General features: G+C 36.6%; 1 protein-coding gene, 1 long non-coding RNA gene and 1 other non-coding gene across 4 annotated transcripts in view; 1 reads left to right on the top strand and 2 right to left on the bottom strand.

Moving 5' to 3' along the window:
• LOC120426649 (centaurin-gamma-1A) overlaps window positions 1-24642 on the top strand; it is a 245349-nt gene that overhangs the window by 105005 nt on the left and 115702 nt on the right. The gene's annotated exons all lie outside the window — the stretch shown is intronic.
• On the bottom strand, window positions 12855-12936 carry Trnal-aag (transfer RNA leucine (anticodon AAG)). Its single transcript has one exon. It is a non-coding gene; the product is annotated as a tRNA-Leu (tRNA).
• On the bottom strand, window positions 13900-14410 carry LOC120426654 (uncharacterized). The gene is made up of 2 exons (XR_005606730.2): window positions 14203-14410; window positions 13900-14136 (listed from the first exon to the last, which is right to left on the bottom strand). It is a non-coding gene; the product is annotated as an uncharacterized LOC120426654 (long non-coding RNA).

The raw sequence follows: 24642 nt of genomic DNA, 5'->3' as shown, positions 1-24642 counted from the left end.
TGAGAATTTGACATAGTGTCCATGATTCCTGAAAATATATATATATATATATTTTTTTTAATTCAGCAAATTTGCTTAAAAAATTGTCTAAGGGACTGGTTGCTGAGATATAGCGACATGTCGAATATAAAAAATTTCATATTTTAGAAAATTTATTAAATCCACTTAAAAGATGATTTTCAATCACTCCTGAAAGTATCATGAAGATATTTCATGATTAAACTGAGTAAAAGTCGATTTACGCTCGAAATTTTGCCATGCGCAAAGCGAACTGTCAAACTTTGTGAGCGTTTTTCTCTGAACGCCGAGTTGATTTACGGGTGCCACGATATCTCGAGATGGGATGGACCAAATTGGCTGAAATTTGAGGTGAAGACTTGCAAGACATATCCCGTGTGCATGACGAAGCGCGATTTTGAAATTTAGCATTAAAAAAAAAATACAAAAATCAAAAACCGGCAATTTTTTATATGAAAAACATTAAAACATTTTTATCTTTTTTTTTTTTAAATAAACTTTTTGAAAATCGGGCTTCGTCATGCACACAACGAGGCTCCACCAAAATTTTGAGCCGATTTGGTCAAAGCAGTGTGGAGATATCGTGGCACCCGTTTTTTGAAACTGCTGCCTTAATATAGCTATATCTCGGCAATTATACAACCAAATGTCTTCAAATTTATTTTGATAATGGTTTCAAATATATATTTTTAATGCCATGAAAACAGATTAAAAAAAACTAAAAAACTAAAACCCCTTAAAGAAAACAAACAGGAAAATTGGTGTGATTTTCCGATCTCATCGAAAAAATATTTTCATTTTTTTTAATCAAGACTAACATTTTGAAAAGACGTAATATTTAATGTTTAAATGTTTTCATATCAAAAAATCTCGAAAAAATACGTATTTTGGGAAATTGAGTTTTTGTGAAAAAAAAGTTGATTAAATAATCGGCAAATTTCCATGTACCTTTTTTTTAATAAAAACAAATCCTCAGCAATTGCCGAAGACATCAGAATATTCATTTAAACTTCACAGATTTTCGAATATTTACGTACCATTTACATACCATTTTCATCTGGACAGCTGTCAAAATTGTATGGAGACGTGTTTGATGATGATACAAAATAGCTTCTTTGGTCGTAGGGAAGGCCTGTACAAAATTAAAAAAAATACAAAAAATAAAATTGTCGAAATTGGTCGATTTTGTAGAGAATTGCTCTTTATACCTGTGATATTCTATAGTTTATACTTAATAAAACAATCGATATTTGATTCACCTTCGAGGAACCCACGCTCCATCTTTATTCACCTTCACACCCAGACTGACTCTCCTCACTTACACGCATAATCCCGTTTACCAATCACAACTGTCTGTCCCACTCGTTACACACATAATCTAGGATACCACATCCTCCCCTTCAAGGAATAAGGACAAGTGCATAGAAGTAACGTAACTCTTTCTGCAGTCAGGCATCGTTACAGTCCTCGTTCTAGCATCTGATCTTATTAGAAGCAAATCAACGGATTTCCTTTAGGCTGTGTATCCTTCCATTTTCCTCCACCGCACCTGAAAAAATAAGCAAAAAAAACAGAAAAGTACGAGGAAAAATGCAACAAACAATTTTAACGATATTAATGCCCACGAGATATCAGATCTCAAGTTATCATTCATTACTCCATTTCGAGGTATGTCTAGAAGATATCTCTAAATGTCACATATAGTCAACTCTTTGACTGGGAAACCACATAAATATACACAAAGAGGTTGAGTAACTTTTCTTCCTTCATTTCTCTTCTGTAACTTTCCGTACACCACTCCTCAGTAGCATGGAAACGAATTGAAACTCACGCCATTTACTTAAAAATTGTCAAAAAAAATTCAAAGCTGTCTCCAATGTAACCACCTTTTGGTATTCACAAATCATCATCGCACAATTTTAAGACTGCTCCTCTCAACATTTCAGTTTTGCCAATCTCACACTATTAACCTAATACAAATTCACAAAAAAAAAACACAATACCAAAACCATTTTAAATCATTCATACAAACTCTAGTACAAACCAAAACAATCATGAACTTTACAAATTCTACATTCCTTATGTTTATGCAAGTAGACCATTACTAATAATATCCATTTCATTCGTCAACTGTCAAGCGAATAACAAATCCTCAGATTCTAATTTCAACGAGATACCAAAAATCTATGTAAAAAATTCTAGATCTGTATTAACTACCTAAATCAGTTATAAAACAATTGAAATTCAACACAATCCATTTCTTTTACACAGTTACCTTTTTCCTATTCGCAAAAACACGAGTATGCAACACCCGTCAAATAAAATATAAATCTTAAGGTAGCACAGCAACTAAGGAAGTTGTTGTCTTCTTATTCCAACATTGTCGAGCTTACGGACCCAATCCTGCTACAAACCGATAGCGAAAAACAATCAAACTCTGTTGTAAACAATTGTGTATACAGTACATTAGAAAATGAATCCATAATTATATTCAAAGTTGACATATTTTCCAAAATACTAAAATGCTCTGATTCATTGAATGTTTCAAACAATGGCTCTTGTTCTTTAATCGATCTATAAAACCTGCCAGAACATCCTAACTCCTCCCAATCGACTACTTCCTTCCATCATGAATACTAAGCTATGTAATAAACAATGTTTTAACTTCATATGTTTTAACTTCATATTCGTCTTCCTATTTCTAAATTTGAAAACTCAAAAACCAAACACAAGTCAACTGACTCTATCCTACTCAACCCCTCTAGATCTTCCTTTTAAGAGGCCATCCTGGCTCAACTTTGTGGAACTCACTCTCTTTTAAACTGACCATGGCCTGTGCTTGACTCAGCCTTCTGAAACTCCTTAGAACATAACCCTACAAATCTTTATTACCAATTGTTCAACTCTACTTTTGCTAAAAACTCCCTTTATTAATAGTTTATAGGGGATGGCGTCGCTATTTTTAGACCATGTTTTCCACTTTTCCTCCATTGAAACCGACTACTTTATCGACTTCATTTTAATGGGGGAGATAGGACGCCGTCTTTTTTTTAGACGATGACTCAGCACTTTTCCACTAAAAACCCAGATAACAGCACGATATAACATCACGTCCCTATTGCGGGTCTTACCCGATGCTACTTCTTCTTTCATTCTAGTTATCTATATTAATGGTAGTTGGCCTTGATCGCAAAAACCCCTTCTAATTTAATTTGTAGTTGTACATGGGCTGCAAACCTTCAGTCTCATTATCCACGCTTTAATACGAGTTCTCTCTCCTGCACACTGACAGTGACTCGCCTCCTATCCGCCTGCCCAAGGATATAGAGCTATCTAAGCCCGATCTCACGCACACTAGCTTACCATTTGTTTTTGCTGGCGGGTACAAATTTTAACCTAAAAATCCTTCGTGTACAAACACGCAATACATGCGCACGTAGATAACTCTATAGCTAAGTAATAAGGCTTTCAAGTCAGAAACCTACCAACACATTCAAAATATGTTTACATGGCAGCTATTTGTTCGCATCAGGTTTGCTATCCCTTTCAAGCAAGAGTTTTTGTTTTATGTTAGGCGACTTCTAGCTGTTTTTTTTTTTTTTTTTTGCTGACCGCCTTATATGCCAGCAAACAGAAGTTCGTCATTTTTGGGATAAATTATTATTTTTTTCCACTGGGCCTAGAAAGCTTTATTCTCTGACTCTTCGGACCAGAACCATACTGTTGAACATCAGTTGGCCATGGACTCGACCATGGGTTGACCCGACTCAACTCCTCTCAAAATGGCCCATTATTTCAATTGTTGGTAATGGCCCCAACCCAATTCAAAACTTCCTTAAACTTTAACTCTTATAATGGTTGGTCATAGGCTTAACCCGACTCAACCCTTTCCCAAACTTTCTCCCTTTCAATGATTTGCCATGGGCTTAACCTAAAACAGTCTTTCCTTAATATTTCCTTTTTTCGGATGGTCATTGGCTTATCCCGACTCAACTTGTACCTAACTCCCTTTTTCCAATCGTTGGCCATAGACCTGACTCATCATTCTTCAACTTCTCCTAGAATGTTTTTTCACTGGTTGGTCCTGGGCTTAACCCGACTCAACCTTCCCAAAAATTCCCTTTCAATAATTGGCCATGGGCTTAACCCAACTCATCCATTGCTAAATCCTCCTTTCTTTTACCGGTTGGTCATGGGCTTAACCCGACTCAACTTTAACCATACTCCTCTCTTCAATAGCTGGTCTTACTCTTTTTTTTTCTTTACTTGTTGGTCATGGGCTGAACCCGACTCAACCATTCCTTAAAATTTTTCTGTTACCGGTTGGTCATGGGCTTAACCCGACTCAACTTTAATCATACTCTTCTCTTCAATAGCTGGTCTTACTCTTTTTTTTTACTTTTTGGTCATGGGCTGAACCCGACTCAACCATTCCTTAAACTTTTTCTGTTACCGGTTGGTCATGGGCTTAACCCGACTCAACTTTAATTATACTCTTCTCTTCAATAGCTGGTCTTACTCTTTTTTTTTTTTACTTGTTGGTCATGGGCTGAACCCGACTCAACCTTTCCTAGCTACTTCCACCATGTCAAGTCCTTTTTAATACAACTCACGGAAACGGAACCCAAAAGAAACCGACTCTCTAATTAAACCATTTCAGATGATTCCAAACAAATATTAAACATTCAATAAAACTTCCATTTTAAAGCCTTGAATCCGACATGATTTGACAACCAAAACATTCATCTTACGACAGGTTCACCTTGTTGACAATTTAATCCATTCTACATCGATTGTTTTCTCCTTCCTTGTAAAGTTCGACTATTGTTTCTTCTACAAATGACCCAAAAGGGTCTTTAAACTATTCTTTTGACTATTATAATTGAAGCTTAAATAGAAGTAAACGCTAACTTTATAAAACTTATTCAACTGAAAAGCTTTCTTATTTTGCTACCAGTTTCCGGTTTAAAACCTTTATTTAAAGATCCTTTGCAAATTCATACAATCTTAAAACTGTGCACATTTTCATCTCTTTCAACCCAGCTTCAAGCCACATAAGCCTTTTGTCATCCTGCACAGTCCAACTAATACTAATGAAAAATCAGCTGATGTCATAGCCCACCTTTCTCTGAATTAGCAAAACAATATCCACTTCCATTTGTTCAACTATTCTTACTCTGAATATCCATGACAGGGAGGCGACCCCTACACCTGAAATAACTCATCGACTCAACATCATTTAGGCTCAAACTGACCCCTTCTTCCAAATCGCAAGGAATGCAAACGGGGTCGACTGAAAATGAACCTAGACCAACAACATTCATTATTATACCCCATTCGATACAGCTCTATATAAGCAACTATTAAAAGTTAAAATATTAATCTCCAATAGTTTTCCTAAAAAAAACTACCATTGTTTACCCTTTTTGAAAGATTAAGCAGGTACAGCGCCTCACGAATTCAATGACTGATTTCAGGAAACTATTTCAAATACAGACGAATTCTGCCATAACCACTTCTCCTTTTCCGGCAGTAAATAAAACTCAAAACAACTTCTAAACCGATTCCAATCTCATAAAATCATTTATAGAAATTACCCTAAATTGGGTCCTAAAATGAAGCTTAGATTCGTGATATTATTGTTTACAACGATAAAGCTTATTTTTCTGAGTACAATGACCCTTTGTACGACCACATAGAGTTTAAAATGGATTTTTAAATCAATTTTGAAAAATTAACCTCGCGGTCCTTCTTGACAGAAAAGTTCCTACTTGACAGCTCGTTCCAAGGGGACCACAGTTGATCCATCAAAAAAATGTTGTCTTGTCATTATTTTTTTTTTGCATTAAAATGAAAAAAAGTGATCAGAAATGGTTTTTGATCGTGTTTTTTACCGTTGTACATAAAAAATGACATAGGGCTTTAGTACCCAATTGCTGCTGCATTTACAGTTTGCGAAATATCTGTACAATGCGTTGTAAATTCTGTACGAGACTTGTGACAGCTCCTCGAGCCAACCCTGTATTTAGCGCTGTTTGCTTTTGGTTGTCAAAATCGTAGATCCTTGTTGACGCACATGTTTTATTTTATTATTTCACTCTACTCACATATTCTCACTCCTTCTTTGATTGTGCAAACTCGTAGCATTTCAATCACAAATCCGCGACTTCCAGCTACCCGTTCATCTTTTCCTCCCTGCAACCGATTGTAGTTGCGGCGACCGCACTCCACGCAGGTTGGAAACTGCAGCAGCAACAACTGAAAAACAAAGAAAACAACAGAAAACTTCCGCACCAAAACAAAACAAATTTTTCGCTTTTTCCTTCACTAAACACACAGCCAGTTTCACAAAACCACAAAACTTTACAAAAATATCATGGCAGGATCGCCAATGTGATATTCTATAGTTTATACTTAATAAAACAATCGATATTTGATTCACCTTCGAGGAACCCACGCTCCATCTTTATTCACCTTCACACCCAGACTGACTCTCCTCACTTACACGCATAATCCCGTTTACCAATCACAACTGTCTGTCCCACTCGTTACACACATAATCTAGGATACCACAATACCATTATTAACGCTATGGAAACAAGGGCGTCTATGCTAAATTGTTCGGCACGTTTTAACCTGAGTTGAAGTAGTTGTGTTATGATTATTATTTTTGTATATATGTAGAAATGTTTAAGTTTGTTTTAGCAGTTCATAGACAAATTTGGGTCATTCGTAACGGGCGTTTGACTCACAATCCAGAGGTCGTCGGTTCGAATCCCGTGGGCACTAAAAACTCTAAGACACTAGTGGTTGGTTTTAGACACATTCAAGTTAGCCAATCGCGTGACCCCTCAAACTCCGGAAGCATCTCATTTGTGCCACACTCGATTTCGATCGCCCCCAAGAAGGCACATACCATCAAATTAACAGCATTGTAAGCAATTTAACCGCAATTTAATTCCGTTTTCTTACACTTTTTATAGTTCTACACGGTCGGGTGCCTCTCACCACCCGAAAGGATCCGTTTGAAGAAAGGGGTTGAAATCGATTCAAATCGTCAGGGGTGGCCCGATTGCTTCTTACAAGATAGTTTGAAAAAAAAACATTTAATTGCTATTAATTTATTCCGTGCATCGAAACCTAGAACAAATATCGGTTTTCCGTATTGTGTAGAATTAACGGTAACTTTCAAAAAGTGCGTTCGATCGCTCTAAACTCGTTTCTGTTTGCCTGACCTCACCATCATTAAAATAAAAACAAGGACAAGAGTCCTTTTGGTATTGTTTTCCTAATGTCAATTGAGCTGAAATGATTCCAGTTCGACTTCGGGCGTTTCGAGAGCAGTTTAAAGCGTGAAAACAAAAGAGGTAAAATATAGGGAGATAAACAGAAATTCTAGTTTTGTTTGGGAGGACGGAATGAGAAAAAAAACGTCCCAAATAGTGACAGCTCTCTTGTGCGACAGGGGGTCGTCCCGGTTGAAGCATCCCTCTATTTGATTTGGGAATTTGAATAATCATTTTTTCATTTGGTTTAAACGGGAGATGATTTGGTGCGTTATTTCGCGGTGATCGAGTTTGGTTTTAGAGAGAGATGAAACTTATTTACATATTTTATGAAATTTTATCAGCTGGCGACATCACTACAAAAAGGTGAGTTGGAGTTTTTTTTTTACTTGGTGAGTTATTTAAATATAGATCTAAATAAAAGCCCAATAACTGCCGTACGGGATGGGTGAAATGAGAGCTGGAAAGTGGTTTTTATTTGTGCGTTTCGATTGCGGTTGTTTCATGCCATTGATGGGAGTCTAATCTAACCCTGGCGATGGTGGTTACGTTTTTTTTATTTATTTTATTTTTTGCCTACTGTCATTGACTTGTAAGTGATAGTAACATTTTTTTTATTTAACTTTTTATGTATCGTTTTGTCCAACCAACTTTGTTTTACCTTACGATTTTTATGCCCCTTATCAATTTTTTTGTCACTGCATTATGTGAAATCCGGACAAACTTTGGACCGTTTTATTAGTTAGCTAAGTTAGAGTTCACTTTATCTTGGGATGAAGTAATTATGTTAAAATTCAAGCAGTATTTTCTCTAAAAATGCATACAAATGTTATTCAAACATTGAAATTCATATTCCACCCCTCATAAAACTAAACAAAGTCTACACGCTCCAGATCATAACCGTAACACTATTTTTTAATATTCAATAACATTCAACACCAAACGCTCAACACTCCTCCACCTTCCACAACGAATGAGCCTCCTTCCAAATCCTTCGAGGCGTGAACGATAAATTACGGATCACCGCATCGAATCGTTCGTCGTGGAACATATGGTTGTTCCTGCCTTCCTGACTTGCTCAACTCTAGAAGTTAAGGAGGACGCGTGTCCTGTTACTGCCCGATGCTAATTATATGCGCTGCTGCTGTCCGCACTTTAGTCCGGTTGAAACTTTTGCGAAGAAAGAACCCATCTTCAGCTCTTCGGTTGCGGTTTTCAATTACTCAAATAAAGAAAACGGGAAACGGGAGTCGATTTCGGGGGCCTTCCTTAATTGGCGCCGACAGTTTTGCCCTCGGACGCGCCAAAGTGGTAATTTGCCTAATTAAGGTTGTTTCGAATATCAAACAGGGTTTTGGGATATGAGCCTTTATCGATAAGCACCGACCATTCTAGTTATTACACTTTCACTAATTGCGACTTTTTTCCTCTCGTTATCGTTTCAGGTAAGCTCGATAAAAATTTTCGATGATTTTCACAAAAAAAACTCCAACAATAAAAAGTAAGCATCCTTAATCATTGTCTAATATTCGCTTAGTCACGCCACGCATCGAACAATGCAAATCTGTGTAAATATTGTGATACCTTTACGTTATAATCCCGTGGCAGGAAGTAATGGTCCCAAAAGTCCTTCCATCACGCACACAGCCAGCCAAACCGATAGGGTGCATCGTACCGGGCGTGATGTCCTAGATTTTTTTTCTTGCTCTTCTTGCTGCATTTGGAACGAGCTTTTCATTGCAGAGAAGCGAAGGAAGCGTTGAGTAAAAAAAAAGTTCAACCTTTTATGCATTTTTATCTCACCGTTCAAATGTGGCCCACTTTTGAAGGCATCCTGGCACGCTATCTGGTGCAGTTCTAGCGGCACGGATTCCAGGGAGAGTTGCGAAAACAGCAAAAATCAACGAAGTAAAACAATTTGAAATGTTTCAAAAACATTTATAAACAATCGATTCCGTAAAGTAAAAAAAAAACATTAGCCATATTGATTTAATGTTTAATTAATTGTTAATTAAATTTGATGCTTCATTGTTATATACCATTTATCATTTTTTTCCATTTCAAATTACATGTAGTTGCTTATTTTTATTTATTTTTTGCTTATGATTATGTAATTAATTTTTAATTGCTAAAAAATACATTATTATTATCATTATCAAGGATGAGTCTAATAAATGGAGTTCCTCTTTTTTTGCTTTGACACCTGTTAAAAAGCTTGCACTGTAAAAAAAACTACATAGCTTTCAAGTTGATTAACATCTATAAATATTTAAACTAAAACAAATTGCGAGTGTACCCGATGTTTACATAATTTTACCTAAATTTATGTGTAAAAAACGAAATTACATACAACAAGAAAAAAAAATTAAGCAGCTATTGATTTTTTAAATTTTACGTCAGAAAGGTAATATTGCATCAGCCAGTTGATATGTTCGTTTTTGTCTATGTAGTTTCATTGTTTACACATTAATTAAGGTAAAATTACGTGAAATTGAGGTAAAGTCGCAATTTGCTTTAGTTTTTTATAGTGTGATTTTGTTAAATTTAATTCATTCATTAACAAACAAACCAATTGGATGTTTAACTTCCCTTCAACCTAATTTAAGATTATTTATTTGCTTTCATTAAGGTGACGACTTCCATCATTTCCATGATTTTGCTTTAGACGATATAAATTTTCAAAAAAAAATCCTTTTTCAAGTTGTCTAGAAACGTGCCTTGATACTTTTTGGTAACGATTTCCCTTTTCCTCTTAAAGTTAAAAAAGTCATCATTAATCAATGATTGTCAACCTGGAATTCAATGATTACTTCTCAAAATTATTAAGTGGTTAAGATCAAAAACTCTTTCAGGGCCTGAAGCTGATTCATTGATGCATTCGAAAATTTTACTAAATACAGAGCATTTTAGAGTGATTTTCATTTCTCTTTAAAAATGATTAACAACTTCACTTTAAATAATCAAAAAATAATAATTTTGGAAATTGAATTTTAAAATCAAATTTTAGAAATCTGGAATACCACATTCCTAGGAATATTGTTTATGATAAAATCATGTTTCTACTATTTGAAATATTTTATTTTGCGTAAAATTTAACTGTAATTTAAAGATTTCCCAAAGGCATTTAAAATTTTTATATTGATTTCTAATTATAAACTATGCTTTCTTCCAATATTGTTTCTAAAAATTAAAGTTCTCTTATTGAAAAACAAACTCAATCTCGACAATGGACTTACAAATTTATCGGTAGGAATGCTTTTTTTCCTTAAATAAATTTTATAATTATTATCATAAATTGTTGACAATCTCTTATACTGGAACAAAAGATATAATTTCTGCAATAATCATATGAAAAACACATTAATTTAAATGGTTAAATAATATATAACAGAAAATTTAATTCTAATGACAAATTGAGCAAAATTCATCAGTAATCGTAGAAAAAAGTCTTTTGAAAAAAAATATTAAAACTTTAATACTTGGGTCATGTTTTAATAATTCAATGATTCATAGGTTGTAAAATGCTTTATACGCTAGTGCGGCTATATTACAATCTTAATTTAAAAAAAAAGATTCATCGAATTAATGTTTTTGCGGAATAAAATAATCTTTTTATTTTTTGGTGTAGTGTACATCGAAATTTCAATAAATGTTGAAAATATTATTTCAGAAGTCCAAAAATGCTAAAAAATATATTATTAATGCAGGAAATGGCATTTCAAATAATATTCAATAATTGCACTTCCATTTCTGTACAACTTTTGAGCTTTGATGTTTGAATTCTTTTTTTTCAATTCCTGATTTTACCAGCCAGCGTTTGCTTAAGCTTGAAAAATATTTGCAACGGCTTAAATAAAGGAAATTATTCTTTACTTCATTCAAATTCTCTGTAACAAATGTAGAATTTCAAAATGTTTTTCAACAATTTTTTTTTTAAATATAAAGCAATTGCAAATTATATTTTTTGCAATTCCGTCGTGACACTACTCACATTTCCTGTCATTCTTGAACGACGAAATAGCCTACTTTTCTGTACCAATAATAACAGAATCGAATAGCAACACTTTTCAGCACTTGTTTCGAAAAGTAACATTTTTCAACATTTTTTTTATTTAAACTATTTATTGACAAAATATATGAAAATTTGACATAAAACTTCACTCATTGTGTGTTTTTTGGAATTGCAAAAAATGTTGTATGGAACTCGTTGCAAAACTTGATTTTTTCAGCACTCTTCGTATTTATCCAACTTGGTGAACCTCGTTGGATAAATGTACGACTCGTGCTGAAAAAATCCTCTTTTTGCAACTCGACTCGTGCTGAAAAAATCCTCTTTTTGCAAACTTGTTGCATAAACTACTATTTGGCCATTACAAATTTACAAGCTTTTTGTCCCAAATCAATACAAAATTCTCCCAAATTCAAATCGAAATTTTTGCATATTTTTGATTGTTTCCCCCCCCCCCTGTAATGATATATAAGGCATTTTGTGATACTTTTTGTTTCGAAATTTAGAAAGTACCTGCAAATTTTAAATAAAGTTTATTTTTGACAGTTGTTTTAGTAGTTAAAAATAGCAAATAAAAGGTATCCAGGTATCTGCCTAACTATTTTACCCTAATATAATTTATATTTTAATGTGCAATCAATGAAAGAAGTAAATAAGTTGAGTTTTCCGTAACTTCACGTGGATTTCAACCACCACCACGTATGAAGATTCAATGCACCGTTCAAGTTTTCGCCTCCCGTTCTTTCTTCTCCCAACCCAAGCCAGTTTGCTCGCAAAAAAAACGTCCCTGGAAAATTTGAAGCAAATTATATCGCGTCCCACTTCTCGTCCCCGGGCTTCAACATGAAAGATGAAAATGGTGTCACACCAAGGCGTGATAGTGTCGTATCATCTTCCCAGCAAGCCGGCAGCAGCTTCGTCCCAGATAAGGAGTTCCCTCCCTTCCTTGGCAGGTCCGTGCGTTAGTCATCATCATCAGGGAGGAAAAAAAAGAGGAAAAATCGTCCTGAAATGGGATGCTGACTTGAAACAGTGATACTTTGTTTGTTTTTCCTTGAGTCACTCTCGGCGCGAGGAAGGGCGTATTGTAACATTTTTGGTTTGAAGAAGGTCGGTAATGCTAATCAGTTTTTTTTTCTCTTCGCGTGTTGGTTGAAGTTTTATTTCTTGGGATAGCTTGAAGGTTGGATTCGTGGTAAGCCATGGGTAAATGTAATCTAATTAGTCATGAACGCCTGAGGTGGTGTATCATTGTTTTTTTTTCGTTGAATACAAACATGAATAGTGAAATTTTCCATGCATGTTTTAGTTTGGCCTGTCATTTTTATGCATTTCATAAAGATTTTGTTCTTTACTATATCTGGATGAGAAATTTTTGATTTCAGTGGTAAATGACGAAATTTCCTACGTTGAGAAATTACTATAAAACACACGGAGAAAAACGCTTGTTCACGATTTTAGGAACTCTTTTTTCTCCGTGGTCAAAATGTAAGACCTCATTATAAAATTGACCATTAATATGTACCGACAAAAAAACATATTGGCAGCGGTGGGATTCGAACCCACGCCTCCGAGGAGACTGGTGCCTTAAACCAGCGCCTTAGACCGCTCGGCCACGCTACCTTGATGATCGTTGGTTGACTTTTTACATACTGTATTTATTACGGAAAATCTCATATCATTGCAAAAATAGTCAGTTTCATTTATTGCGCCTTGCACCAATTCCTAGAGTTTTGTGTCGATCGTGCTAGGCCTAGATTTTTTCATCACACTGCTTTGCAGGACTGAGAACTGTCAACTTTGCGCACTTTGCACCTCAGTAGAGTGCTGCGGGATTATTTTCATCACAGTTGGCAAAATGATTTTCCATCACACCATCAACACTAAACAAGTGTAATGCATCGACTTCTGGCCAAAATCTAGTCACCAAGCTGTGGTAGCCGAGGCAGCTTAGTCATTGAGATTGTCTTTTAAAGGTTCCTGGCTCGAATCTCGTATTTGAAACTTTATTATTCTTCTTGTTTCTTGGGTTATTATTTTTTTCTAATGAGCTCGAGGGCATAATTCTATCGGCCATTTGGAGCTGTCTTCGCTGAGTCCGTAAATGGTACCATTTTTCTCACGGCTCGAGGCCATGATTTTTTCGGACAATTGCTGCGAACATGTCAAGTCCGGGTAGTCCCAGGAATACGGGGATGGCGTCGCTATTTTTAGACCACGTTTTCCACTTTTTCTCATCGAAACCGACTACTTTATCGACTTCATTTTGCTGGGCGAGATAGGACGCCGTCTATTTTTAGACGATGACTCAGCACTTTTCCACTCTTGCGCTTAAAAAAACCAGGTGGCAGCACGATGTAACGCCACGTCCCTATGGCAAGATACTAGGTGTAAGAAGACAATTACGACTGATTCTGGCTTCTGGAACCTCCTAATCTATTGAAGACGAAAATCATGATCTTTCTACCCAAACTACCCCTCCGCCTAGAAGATCCATGCCATGAAAGATCGATGCCTTTCTCAAGAACCATAAATATTGGCCGTGACCATCTGTTTCTTTCAGCTCGTTTATGTAAACGCCATAAATAAACTATTGTTGATGAATTAGCATTTATTTCAAAACAACGTTGGAAATGATCATCTTACACAATTGTTAAAATCCCGACTGCTTCCAGTGGTAGACGCAATGATGTGGTCATTAGCTAATAGCTTGTTTTTGTCAATCCGTTACATGTCCGGTAAAGCTTTACAGGAGTTATCAACGCTGCTGGGAAGTCACAGAATAAATTCCTTTTTTGATCTGTTTGGAAGCAGGATTTGACTCTGGAATAAATTATCAGCCATTTTTAAACGTTGAAGAAAGTTACACGCTACCAAATTAATAATTACCCTCAATTTGACTGTCCGGCATTACAACAGATTCCAACTTATCTGACTTTGAACGGTTTCCAACTGTTTCGACTTTACGAGAAATAAAAATCAACAAACAAAAACAATATTTCTATGGTAACGACTGGTAGTGTGAGGAAAATCACTGTGATAAAAAGATACTGTGATGAAAATATTTGCGCAAGACTCTAGAGAAGTGCAAAATGCGCAATACATGATTTGTTTTTAGCATTTTCACCTTTTCGTGTTTATTTATTATTTTTTTTTTCATTTCAGTGGCAATCAACTGGGCTTGTAAAATTCTACCATTTTTCAATTTGACCAAGCTCCTAATGCTTTTGAAAAATAAGACTTGCGCTGATTTTGCTGGAAATAAGATGTCTGCAAATTAATTTATTTGAATGAAACAACATCTACAATTCAGTCGAGATTTATCTCTTTTTTTGTTTGCCGAGTTGTTTTTCTTTTAATAAATGTTTCATTATTTTCAAGTGCTAATAACTTACCTTTATTGACATGAGCATTGAATAAACCAATTTTAATCCAATTATTTTGTTTACCTTTTTAAAAATGATTTAATAATTTACCAAAAAAAGTAGGCAATCTGCATAGCAAATATATTTGAAAATAATATTAATACTTTGTTTTTCTGCTTTTTAACAAAAAAAGGCCTTTATCGAGTAATAGTAATAGTCAAAAATACTTTTATGAAATCTAGATGAACGTTTCACTCATTTTGCTTCATTTATCGAAAATCATTTTCAAACTGTTATTGTCTTGTTTCCTTCATAGTCTTTCTTAAATTTGGATTCATAGGATAAAAGAAGAAAAGAAATCAGAAACTATGTTTTATTTCAAATTATTTTCTATTCATGAATCAAAAGTCAATAAACATTCTCCTACCATTTTTGTTAAAGTAAAATTCTTAAAACTATTTCAAGTTAGAAATTATAAGTGATTCTATATTTTTTAAATCAAAATTTTGAATATTTATTTATGGCTATCAAGTTTTTATGAAATTAACTTAAAACTGCAATAAAAATTCATCAATTTAAAAGAATCTTCAAGATGGCATGTCAAACAATGTCATTGTAATTTGAAAATATTGTGCAAAGCAATCACGATTTCTTTTATGCTTTTTTTTCTTGTTAAATTTAAAAAAAAAATCTAAAATAAAAATAAAACAACTACTTTAATTTTGTTTTAAGCAGTCAATGATTTTTCACGCAAAAAAAATTCAATTTTCACTTGGACTTTAATTCCAAATAAATAAATGTTCAAAAAAATCCTTGAAATCATTTGTTTAAATTATTCAAATTACTTTATATTTTGCTTTCTATTTTATTTTTTTCATCATAATTTCTAACATGTTACTTTAAGAAGTTTTTTTTAAATAAATTTCTTCGTTTTTTTTAGTCACATGAACATGACATTATCTACCGAATAGAACTTAATTAAAGAATTAGATTGAAATCTTAAGTTTTTTTTTAAGATCTTTAGGTATTACGTTTCATATGTTTATATGACCTTTTTTTTTTAAAAAAAAAACTCTAGAAATATGCAAAACTGAGTTGAAGCTTAAAAATATATATATTTTTAATTTTCACGGAGATCATCGAACCGAATCATCAAATTTCAGGAATGGCATTTTAAATAATATTCAATAATTGCACTTCTATTTCTGTACAACTTTTGAGCTTTGATGTTTGAATTCTTTTTTTTTCAATTCCTGATTTTACCAGCCAGCGCTTGCTCAAGCTTGAACAAATATTTGCAGCGGCTTAAATAAAGGAAATTATTCTTTACTTCATGCAAATTCTCTGTAACAAATATAGAATTGCAAAATGTTTTTCAACAATTTTTTTTTTCAAATATAAAGCAATTGCTAATTATATTTTTGGCCATAACAAATTGACAAACTTTTTGCCCCAAATCTCTACAAAATTCTCTTAAATCATTTGTTTAAATTATTCAAATCACTTTACATTTTGCTTTCTATTATTTATTTTTTTAATTATAATTTCTAACATGTTAATTCTTAAAAGAAGTTTTTTTTAAATAAATTTCTTTGTTTTTTTAGTTAAATGAACATGACATTATCTACCGAATAGAACTTAATTAAAGAATAAGATTGAAATCTTAAGTTTTTTTAGGTCCTAAGCTATTGTGTTTCATATGTTTATATGACCATTAAAAAAAAAAAACTCTGGAAATATGCAAAACTGAGTTGAAGCTTAAAAATATATATATTTTTAATTTCCACGGAGATCATCGAACCGAATCATAAAATTTCGTGAAAATCACGCTCTTAAGTCTATAATTCGTATAATTTACATAAAAAGGTATAGTGGATTAAAGAATTGTTGAATGTTTGATTAAATATTGTTGGATTTCTCAATTTATGTCTCAATTTATTGAGTTTTTTAATGAAAGTTGTAGAAGTTTTATTTATGTTTAAATATTTTTGTTATCAGTGCTCCTGGGCCAAATTCTGTGGCGGTAAATCTCTGCCAAATAATATTTGCTGCTTTTATTTTGTTCAAGACATTCAATCTGAACAATACAACGCGCAAAATCAATTTAGTAAATTTTCCCTGTTGTTTTCCCACTCTCTGTCCTGATTGCGCTCCTTTCGGAAAGTTCCCCCTTGCGCAACAGGAAAACAAAGTTTACAAATTGAATTTTCTCCCAGAACTCGTTCGGTCCGGTGCACTCCGCTTCCGTTGATTTTAAATTGAACTGGAAATGGAAATTGTGTCGCATAGTCACAAAAATAGAGCAACAAGGACTTGTTGTTTCCATCGACGAAAAGGGGTTCTTCCTCTTTGGTGGAAAGAAAGTTGCATTTCTCGTGTTCGATTTGTCAAGGGGTTCACGGGCGGGGAAAAGATGTAAATTACGTCTCGAATTTCCAATTGCATTCCGTGCGGCGACACTTTTATAGTTTGTTGTGAACATTATCGCAGCGCGTCGATCGAACTTTAAAATGGTAATCAAATTTGACTCCTGGCGAGGCGTTCCCGGTGTAAAGTCAGAAAGGTTTGAAGTATATTTTGACGGTAAATTAATCGAAAATATCGAGCCATGGGGAGTCCCATCTCGAGGAGGTGCATACATTAAGGTTTGGATATTTGGCAAGGGGTTAACCTCTGCGTGTGAGATTTGCGTTTTTCTCAAGATCTGTCGAGGTCAATGGCTTGCAGGGTTGGATATTTTTAAGGACGAACCTCAACGGTTAAGACAATAGCCTCGAGCGAATTAGTTGGCCCACTTTCCCATCATATTTGCGTGCCTTCTGACCCCGGACAATGGGTCAACCCCGGAGGACGCCCAACTTGTTTGTTTTCAATTCGACAATCCTTTTGCCCTTGAGAAGTGGGAAAGTTTGCTCTGGAGGTCGGAAACGGATCACAGAAGATTAAGGCAAGAGAGTGCATCTCAATCAAATGACCCTTCTCAGGTGTTCAGCCGGAAAATATGGTCCGAGGTCAACCCCGTGTCCATCTCCCTGGACACAAGACGATATAATCTTAATTGAGAGTAAAATAACGAAAGGGTTCCGTCACTCTGCACTCCCAAAGCCGACGGTTACGAGCCCGTAATTGATTACAGCGGTGATTACAAGCAAGTTTCGTCCCGGGACGCTCGGTGGTCCAGGACCTTCATCAAGGCAACCCTTCCTCCCCAGAAGTAGGAAAAATCCGTTTGAAGCGACCTCATTGCACAGTGGTCCAGATCGCAAAATTAAGTGGAAAATGGATTTTCCGAAAAATGGTGACGTTTTGGAGCTTTGGTGTCTTCAGAAGAGTTGTTGCAAATGGAAAGGGGCAACTTTTGGTTTGGTTCAAAATTAGGGTGGTTCACGATTAGGGTGATTTTGAAAATCTAACTTTTCAGGAATATTTTTGGGAATTTTTTTGTCTTCTAGAAAGTTGATGGGCTTGCCAATCCAAGCAACTTTGTCGAAGACACCAAAATTTTATCTCGTAATCTACGCCTTCTATGACCAAATTTATAAAAAGCATCTGAGCAAACCTTCAAAAATCAGTTTTTTGAACGTGGCAATTCAGGGTTAACTTTTAGAGAAAAGTGATATTCGGAGCACTTTTAGAGCTCTACAAAACAAACATTTTCATTTTTTGACATGTCAATTTGGACTTAAGGGTCAAAAGTTACAGCCATTTTAAGGTAAAAAAGATGCAAATTTAAAACTTAAATATCTCAAAATGGCGCAAGCCAAATTTTAAGCACTAGGTTGCATTTGAAAGAAGAGATCTAGCACTACAAACGCTGAAAAAATCTCAGGGGTGTTTTTCTTTAAACTTGAGATATCTTCATTTGAAAAAGTCTAATTTTCAAGGGAAAACCATATGGGACCACCCTAACGAAATTCGAAAATTGTCCAAATATATGTTTTTCCATGTAATTTTGCCCGCTGAATCTGAATCTGCCCTCAGAATTGAGCCAAAATGTCAACAAATCGATTTTTGGTCATATTTTGGGTTTAAATGATAATTTTACATGGAAACCCAAAATATGACCAAAAATCGATTTGTTGACATTTTGGCTCAATTCTAAGGGCAGATTCAGATTCAGCGGGCAAAATTACATGGAAAAACATATATTTGGACAATTTTCGAATTTCGTTAGGGTGGTCCCATATGGTTTTCCCTTGAAAATTAGACTTTTTCAAATGAAGATATCTCAAGTTTAAAGAAAAACACCCCTGAGATTTTTTCAGCGTTTGTAGTGCTAGATCTCTTCTTTCAAATGCAACCTAGTGCTTAAAATTTGGCTTGCGCCATTTTGAGATATTTAAGTTTTAAATTTGCATCTTTTTTACCTTAAAATGGCTGTAACTTTTGACCCTTAAGTCCAAATTGACATGTCAAAAAATGAAAATGTTTGTTTTGTAGAGCTCTAAAAGTGCTCCGAATATCACTTTTCTCTAAAAGTTAACCCTGAATTGCCACGTTCAAAAAACTAATTTTTGAAGGTTTGCTCAGATGCTTTTTATAAATTTGGTCATAGAAGGCGTAGATTACGAGATAAAATTTTGGTGTCTTCGACAAAGTTGCTTGGATTGGCAAGTCCAACAACTTTCTAGAAAACAAAAAAAATCCCAAAAATATTCCTGAAAAGTTAGATTTTCAAAATCACCCTAATCGTGAACCACCCTAATTTTGAACCAAACCAAAAGTTGCCCCTTTCCATTTGCAACAACTCTTCTGAAGACACCAAAGCTCCAAAACGTCACCATTTTTCGGAAAATCCATTTTCCACTTAATTTTGCGATCTGGACCACTGTGCATTGTTCGACGCATTATCTTCCTAATTATTTTTGACATGCGAGTGACTGACATGTCACGGGGATTTCTCCGGAGATGCACCCCGGAATCTCAAACCAAGAAGAAGAAGAGGGTCGCAGGATGCAGCGCGTCAACCAACCAAGAAGGTGAGATAAATCTGGGAGGTGAAACCAAAGGATGCAAATGGCTTGCGAGGAAGAAAAAAAAACTTTTGATGAACCCCGAACTACACAACCTGAAAAGTCACCCCCGGGGAAGCTGGCAAGAAGGGGTTAATATGTTTTTATTTCCCGGGCATTGTTGCGTTTATGTTTTGTTTTCATTTTGACGAGATGTTTTGCTGGAAAATCGTTTTTTTACTGGCTTCAACTGCTCTAGGTTGTGAACACGATGAAATTTGATTCGAAAACGATTTACAGTTGTAAATTTGTGACGCGGGTCGCGGGCAGGAATCAGGAAGAGACAAGCGTTGATAAATTCCCATGGTTTATGGGGGTTGCAAGTTTTGGTAAAAGTTATGATTCTGGTGGGACCACCCAGGAGAGAAAGAAAAGCAGGAATTAAGTTATAAATTAGGTGGATTTTGTAAACAGCTGGGAAAAATTTGGGAAGCTCGCTGATGAAACGTTAAAAAATTACAGTTGACGTACCGTAATCTGGGGTGAATCGGGACTACAGTCTGAATAGGGACAGCAGTTTTTAGAGCACTTAAAGCTTTTAAATTTAGAAACGGATGTACACATTTTTTAGGCCTGAGTCTGTTCTAACCGAAACCAACCAGAAAAATCAAAATATTGTGCTCCAACATGGTAAAAACTGCTGTCCCAATTCGCCCCATGTGTCCCGATTGACCCCAGTTTACGGTACCGTCAACTTGGGTGAATCGGGATCACACACCGATTTTTGAAATTTGGTTGTATTGTGTTACTTCTTGTTATTGCAGCCTTCAAGCAGATATGAGAATATTTCAAATCAACATCGTTCATGTACTCTATTATTTCTTTCAATTTTTGTTTTCGACGAAGTCAAATTTCAAAGGTTTACAGTGTTGATCACCGTGGACAACGAACGTAACTTGTTGTGATTCCGTAAGAAAGGACACCAAACAACTTTAGGTAAACAACTCCATTCTTCCAATTTCAAGTGAATTACCTTGTTTACATTTTTTTCTAATCCAAGAAGCAACCCTTCCCCGTACTAATGCATATTCTATCGTCAAGAGATTCAAACAATTTCCCAGGTGCAACTCCAAAGAAAGTAGTACTGACCCCGGTGACCACCCAAAACCCGTCAAACCACTCGTCCGGCCGGTGATCCGAATCTCCGAAACGGTCAACAAGCGCCGAAAGAGGTTTGTTTGTCCTTCGGTCGCATTCAATAACTGTTATTCTAATCAGACCCCGGGAATTCCAAATGGCTGTTTTTTGCCCGCCGATCCAACTCAGGTACCCGAAACCCCTTTCTCCCATCCGATGGTAGTGGACACTGTCCGCTCGTTGCAGGTTCCGACGGCCAAAATGACAATTTTATTACAGCCCTGAGTGGGGTCAAAGGTTTCCGGTTGAATGACGTAATGAGTTTGCCCAAAATCTGGACAGCTGCCGTCGACGAAAAAAAAGCGTTGAACTGCGGTTTTTTACCGCACCGAATCGGGTCAGATTTGACAAATACCCACCGCAATACATCACCGGGATCCCGGATCACTCCGCGTTGGTCGCCGCAATCCTTGACAAATGTTTGCCCATTTATCACCGATTCGATTGACCTCAATATTTGCCAATTGCCAAATGAAGGGAGGAAGAGAGAGAGGACTTCATATACGTTGCGATTCCGGGCAAAATATTTGCACTATCCCGGACGCTCGGTGGTGGACTGCAATGATTCGGTGCATTAGAGCTGAACAAACAAGCTTTTGGGCAAATATTTGAATAAAATTGATCCGACGGGCGTGATGTTTGGACTCGGGGAACGAGTGTCCCGGGGGAAATCGATTTGCCAAATTTGGGATTTGTGGGAAAATTGGGAACGTATTCCTAATTAATTGGTGGCAATTAATATCCACGGAATTTTGCGAGACAGCCTGGGAATTTGCATTTTTGGACAGTTGAAAAAGTTTGCTTTAGGTAACATATCGATTTATTAGAGAATCTCTTAAGAACTACTATTTACACTTTGTACAGCTGCGTCACTTTTACAAAACAGACTGATTCCCAATACATTAAATCTCCTCAAAATTCCTCACGGTATACCTCGGATAGCACGACGGAGCAAAGTTGCCGGAGATCGCTTCCGGAATGTCCTCCAACGGTTGTTCGTGGAACGTCCGATCCAGCTGCACCTTCCACTGACAGTAGTGCAGCGAGCAGTCCAAGCTGTCGTCATCGCTCGAGCAGATGCAGCTCTTCCGGTAGTGGTCACAGATCCCGCACAGCTCGCGCTTGGGCGAAGATAGTCGGGTGATGAACAGTCCGTCGTCCTCTTCCCGCTCGGATTCGGAGCAAGATTCGCTGAAGCTTGAATCTGACGAAGAATCGCTCGAGCTGGATTCGTCACTACTGCTTGTGGTATCTTCACTGTATGAAGATTCGAAACTGGATTCATTCATATCTTGGGATTTGTAGCTGCTATCCAAGCTGAACTCGTTGAGGTTGATACTTGCGGCCATCTTGTAGACTGTGAAGATTCGGATGTGAATGATGCAGTTCGAACAAGATCCGCGAGTTTTGTACTAGTATTAGGTAACCCTACCTGGCTAGTATGCGCTATCAAGACTTCCAGGTATACGAAGGCATACAGATGATGGTGGTAGCCAGGTAATACCAACCAACGTTTTGTTCAGCATCACTTAATAGGATTACGGCGTACCAAAGAATACTCACCACCGAAGATTTGCATCTATTCCCAAGCTGCCAAATCGAACGCATCAACACCAAGCTTCTCAAACGTACGCATTAATCGCAATCAAGCGAATCCTTCACCGCTGCACCACCAAGGAGTTAACGCAGCGGTCATAAATCAATTTCTCCTCGTGCGACCTTCCTTTAATTGAAAACCAATTTATCCTGATTAGAGGCGATTTAAATTCATTTTCACCCCAAAGTGCGCACAGAGCACTTCTTCGTCTCAAGTGTCAGGGCGTATCCTCCAGGGTTCAAGAGGGCAACCCTTTCCTTCGCCGGCAGCAGCATCCTAGGTGTGTGTCCTTTCGATATTAAATAAATACCGACTGGTACGAATACACAATTCCACATATTTCATAATCGGGGATTCCTTTAGAGAGAAAGAGGAAGGGTTCACAGTTTTTCTCCGTAAGCAACCAACGCTACGAAGGATACGCTCCAGTGCAAAAGCCATAATTCTTATAAATATGACATCACGATGAATAGATAATACCGTCTAATCCTCGGTCGTGGATTGTGCACGTTTTAAGTTTCACACACACAAACAAAAATATTGTCGCGTCTTAAAAGGGCTTTTCTTAGTCCGGGGAGCGTGGAGGAAGAACGAAGACGATGAGGTGAAAATGTACGGATTCACACGTCCACCGGGAAATGCGCGAATTATGTAAAGGGATTTGAGGGAATTTAGTGCTCGGCAAGGAATGCGTTCCACGGGGGAAATCTTTGGTCGGATTCGGAATGCCGAAACATACATTAGGCAAATGGAATCGCTTTTCAATGTAAGGAATACATGAAAATGTGTAATTGTACGGAGTCCGTTGAAAGAATCTGTGATTTTAGGGTGGTTCATGTTGAGAGTTCAGTGATACTTCCTCGAAGAAGATTCTTCTATCGTTTGAGTCCTTACAGATTTACAATACTAAGCAGTACATTTACTCAATGTATTTAAAATATTTAGTACTTTGTGACCTGGAGATGCTTCAGAATCACAACAGGTATGAAATTCATGGGGAATGAACACTCAGAGCAGGCAACTCTTGGTTCATTGCAATACTAACAAGTACCTACTATTCATAGACAAATAAAAGCTTAGTGCTTATCGGATACGTATCACCATTCAAGAGCATACGTTCAGTAACAACAGTTCGTTCAAACACAATGATGGTAGCCGAAAGTCAATCAATCACTAGATCTGGAGAAGTAACAGAGTCGGACTGTATTACGAGAGAAGATCCCAGCTCAAGGTTGAGCTACCGGATAGATGCTGAACCAGGAGGCAGTAGCTGTGTCGAGTCCTCATCACATAACTTGGAATGTGCGCTTCCGGAGGAAGCAAGAGATTCCAAGGATTCCCGACGAGAGCTTGAGAGCAGGTTGGATAGTCAATGCTTGGACTACCGGTTAGAAAGCACGGAGAAATCGTACGGCTCTCGAAGGTCGATTGATCCGACGGAATTTGACAACATATCCAGTCTAGATGGCAGTGATTGTAGCGATTCTTCTCTTGAAGATAGCGATTCCAACCTGAGTCAATCCAGCGAAGAGGACGAGGAAATCGCTCGGCTATCGTCGCCAAAGCGAGAACTCTGTGGAACGTGCGATCACTACCGGTCCCGGTGTATCTGCTCGAGCGATGAGGACAACCTGGACAGCTCGCTGCACTACTGTCAATGGAAAGTGCAGCTGGATCAGCCCTTCGAGGAGCGTTCTCATATTGAGGACATTCCCGAGGCGATATCGGGGAACTTTGCACCTTCCTGGTGTCCGATGTATACCAACAAACAGGTGGTAGCATTGCAATACACAAGGCAGCGATTGTTACAATTTGATGAGTTGAGCAAACCTTTTGAAGAGTCGTGTAAAATTGAGTAGATTAATATTTATTTATGATGTAAGAGATATTAGGTAGAAGTAATACTTCTGATATGAAATGAATGTAATAAAATATATTCAAAATTTAAACAAAAATCAACTTCTATCATTCTCATCAATTCCAAAGCTGACCTGAATTCCTCGAAATCCGCGCTCCGCACCTTTCGCCCGAGATGAAGATATAAACTTACGCCGTACTCCATTAACCTAGATCCTAAACGACATAAATCCATTAGCGCGCTATCGTCGTCCTTCTTCCGCCGCGTCTCGGGAAACGCAAATTGTTCCGCACCATTTTCCAACGCCAAGTTGGGGAGTTGGGGAAAATTTGCAAGCTGCGATTACGAGCGCGGTTTGTG

The sequence above is a fragment of the Culex pipiens genome, chromosome 2 (assembly GCF_016801865.2).
Source record: "Culex pipiens pallens isolate TS chromosome 2, TS_CPP_V2, whole genome shotgun sequence".
Classification (NCBI taxonomy): Eukaryota; Metazoa; Arthropoda; class Insecta; order Diptera; family Culicidae; genus Culex; species Culex pipiens.
Note: the sequence above shows the minus strand (reverse complement) of the source record. Positions and strands in the feature narration are given on the sequence as shown.